Below are 4,291 nucleotides of genomic sequence, written 5' to 3' on the forward strand. Positions count from 1 at the left end.
CTTATTCCAACCAAAAACAAAAAACAACCCAAAAGTTCATCAATAGAAAAATGTATAAACACACCTACTACTCATGAAAAAAAGAAATGAACCACTGACACCAAAAACATGAGGAAAAATTTAAAACATTATTCTGAGCAAAAGAAGCCAGACACAGAGAGTATCTTTCCCACCATTTTATTTTGAGAGCAGATAAATTGTTTCTTGAGTTTCACAGGACCACAGATGAACTGTGCCCCAGAATGAATTATACCAAGAACTTCACCCATACTGAATTTAGATAACATACATTATGAGATTGGTACTTTTGAGCTGATGAAAATTAGTTAAGATTTTGGACTTTGAGTTAATGTTGTAATGGGTTGAAAGCTTTGGCGACCTTGGAATCAGATGAAGGTATTTTGAGTGTGTGATGGATGTGAATCTTTGAGGGCAAGAGGACAGACTGTGATAGAATAATAGCCCCCCAAAGATGTCCATGCACCATGAATATGTTACCTTATGTGGCAAAAGAGACATTAAAGTTGTGATTTAATTAAGGGCCTTGAGATGGGGAGATTTTCCTTGGTTATCTGGGAGGGTCCTTTCCAATCATACGGGTTTAGAAGAGTTCAGTGCACCGAATCTATTATTGATATGGTCTCTAAATTCAGATGAGATACACTCAAGGTGGTACTTTGGCTCTCATGGACTTGCTCTAATTTTCTTCAGTTTCAACTTGAACTTGCATAGGAGCAATTGACGGTCTGTTCTACCATCAGCCCCTGGCCTTGTTCTGACTGAGGCTATTGAACTTCTACATCATCTGTTTCCACAGATGTAGTGAGTTTGATTCCTGTGTGTTTCATCTGGTGAGGTCAATGTGTATAGTTGCCATTTATGTTGTTAAAAAGGTATTTGCAATGAAGATGTCATTGGTCTTGCAAAATTCTACCATGGAATCTCTGGCGTTGTTTCTATCATCAAGGCCATATTTTCCAACTACCAATCCTTCTTCTTTGTTTCCAACTTTAACATTCCAATCACCAGTAATCATCAATGGATCTTGATCACATGTTTGATCAATTTCAGACTGCAGAAGTTGGTAAAAATGTTTAGTATCTTCATCTTTGGCATTAGTGGTTGGTACGTAAATTTTAATAATCATCGTATTATTCCTTGTAGGTATATGGCTATTATCCTATCACTGACAGTGTTGTACTTCAGGATAGATCTTGAAATACTCTTTTTGACAATGAATATGACATTATTCCTCTTCAATTTGTCATTCCCGGCATGGCAGACCATATGATTGTCCAATTCAAAATGGTCAATATCAGTCAATTTCAGCTCACTAATGCCTAGGATATTGATCTTTATGTGTTCCATTTCATTTTTGATGACTTCTAACTTTCCTAGGTTCATACTTCATGCATTCCATGTTCTGATTATTAATGAGTGTTTGCAGCTGTTTCTTCTCATTTTGAGTCTTGCCACCTCAGGAAATGAAGGTTCTGGAAGCTTGACTCCATCCACATCATTAAGTTCCACTCTACTTTGAGGAAGCTGCTCACCCAGTTGTATTTTGAATACCTTCCAACCTGACGGGCTCATCTTCCAGCACTATACCTGACTATCAGACAATGTTCTGCTGCTATTCATAAGGTTTTCACTGGCCAGTTGTTTGAGAAGTAGACTGCCAGTTTCTTCTTCCTAGTCTGTCTTAGTCTGGAAGCTCTGCTGAAACCTGTCCACCATGGGTGACCCTGCTGGTATGAGAAATGTCAGTGGCATAGCTTCCAGCATCACAGCAACACGCAAGCCATCACAGTATGACAGAGTGACAGATGTGTGGGGTGAGGGGTGGCCTCTAGAAGCTGGAAAAGGCAAGGAAACAGAGTCTTCCTTACAGCCTCCAGGGAGGAACACAGTCCTGCTGGCACCATGAGTTTAGTCCAACGAGACTCATGTTGGACTTCTAACCTACAGAACTATGGATTTTAAAAATACCTGCTTTAAGTCCCTAAATTTGTGGCAAATTGTCATAGCAGCAATGGAAAATCAATACAGATTTTGAAACTCCAGTATTTACCAATACTGCCTAATGATCCACTGCTTTTTTTATAACCGATTACTCCTTTTTTTGGTTTCGTTTGTTTGTTTTTTAACTGCTTTATTAACCTTCATGTTAATAAAACTTTTAATATGTAATAAACATCTTTCCATGCAAATTGATGAAACTCCCCTGCCTACAGAAAAGTTTATAGACTAGGTCAAAATGAAACCTCCAATCAGAAAACTACAGAACACCAAAATGTTCACATTAAGGGTAAACCCACTGCCATCGAGTCAATTCTGGAAGGGTATATCAAGAAAATGTAAGTTTGAGAAGTAGGAGGTTTATGATTATTAGCCACAGGATTCAAAGCATAAGACAAAACTCATCACGATGGTCATGGTGAGGAGGGTCCCCTGTAAGAATGCACTATACCTCAACTACTCTTCCCTAATTTTCCTCCTTAACTCTCTCATCTCCCTCTTGAACTGTTATATATCATCTGCATCTCCATCTATCATATCAGTGTTACTGGCAAGCCTGTGGGCACATCCCCTATAAAATCTTGTGCAGGTGGAGCCAGGCTCCCTCTACTATTTCCTCCAGGCTCTGGCCTTCACCTCTCCCAAACTGTGGGCTACTTCTCCATTCTGCAAGGGGGCCTGCTCCCTACCTTCATTTTCCTGGGAAATGTATTCCATGTAGAGATTTTTATTTTCCTGCTTGTTTTTCCTGCAAGGGTCAGAGGCCATCTTCTCTCAGCCTTGGGATCTACCAGGCCAAGGGACCTAAAGATTTCAGAGTCTGCAAGTAGCACCAAGGCTTACAACTACCTGTCACAATCAGGGCTAGCTTCCACCACATCCTCCTTCCCTGGACTACAGGCTTGCCCGCTCTCAGACCTATAGTGAGCTGGCACACAGCCACTAGCAAAGACCAGACTGCAGCTACGTGTTAATCTTTATTTTAAACACAATTATAGACAAGTTTAATTAGTTTCATACATGGTCAATGGGAATTTTGACACATCAAAATGGAAATGTCAGATGATGCAATCAGAGAGCCCACACTAAAAGAATAAGCTTTGGTCTACATGAAAAGATTGGCCAAGAGAAATAAATATGTTTATGTTTTTATCTTAAGATGAAATATTTATAATATGGATGTAGCATTTCTATAAGTCCTACTTTTACCAACTTTTCAATTAGTGATCAACTATCTCACCCAATCATGTTAGACAAAGAGGGCTTCCACTGAATTATTAGAAACAGCTACACTGACAGCAAGGAATAAAGCTGAAGATCTAAGATTATGTGCAAAGCATTATGGAAAAACCTTAAAATAATATGATCAAAATAATAAATATGCTCAAAGCATAGAAATCTGGCAAACCTTAGAAGCAGCTGGTTATATTGATAAAATAACTGACTTCTATAATGAGAAATTTTAACTGCTAAAAAAATTAAGTTATACTTTCACATATAATAAACAGATACTTGAGAAATGCATTTTTAAGAGATTTATATTAAAACAGCCAAAATAAAAAGTGTTGATACTTCAAAGGATATTTGATCATTGGAAAATTCCTTTAAGAATTCCGAACATTAAAAAAAAAAACACACACACACAATCTCATATGTCAGTATGACACTTCTGCCTTCATATTTGCAGTCTCAAGATATTTCAAACCAATTTCTGGGCTTGCCATGATACTCAAAGTATTATATTATTTTCTCATGCCCCTCATCCCCCCAAAATTTCATTTTTATTTCTGTAAGAAAATCTTTGTATACTTGAGATAACTTTTTTTTTTAATACAAACACACTTTTACACTAAAGGAAAGTATCAAAACATACCAGTGAATAGTCATTGGGGAGTTTTGCCGACATTAGTAATTATAAGAGAGGGCTTTTTTTTTCCCTCTTCAATTTGAATGGAATCCAATGAAAGCTGTTAATCTCTCTGGAATAACAACTGTATTGAAGCCATTTCTTTATTCTGGGTTTCCATGCCACCCTTCTTTCTTTCTGTAAAACAATGGTTTCCCATTTATACCTTTATTCCATTTTTACAGAATCTGTACTGAGAGAGAGACAAGGGGCAACAGGCTGTCTATCAGAGTCAATGAAACAAAAGATGTTGAGAAATGAGATTCGCAGCCTTTCAAAAGAAAGCAAGAAAGGGAGGGAGGAGAGAAACAGGGAAGGAGGGAGGGAGGGAGGGAAGAAAGAAAGAAGGAAGGAAGGGAGGGTGAG

At 38.0% G+C, this 4,291-nt stretch overlaps 1 pseudogene; it reads right to left on the reverse strand.

Annotated features, from left to right (window-relative positions):
* Nucleotides 1–1,834: 1,834 nt before the first annotated feature.
* On the reverse strand, nucleotides 1,835–3,419 carry LOC111748070 (protein BEX5-like; annotated as a pseudogene).
* Between the last annotated feature and the right edge of the window lie 872 nt (nucleotides 3,420–4,291).

The sequence above is a fragment of the Loxodonta africana genome, chromosome 4 (genome assembly GCF_030014295.1).
Source record: "Loxodonta africana isolate mLoxAfr1 chromosome 4, mLoxAfr1.hap2, whole genome shotgun sequence".
NCBI lineage: Eukaryota > Metazoa > Chordata > Mammalia > Proboscidea > Elephantidae > Loxodonta > Loxodonta africana.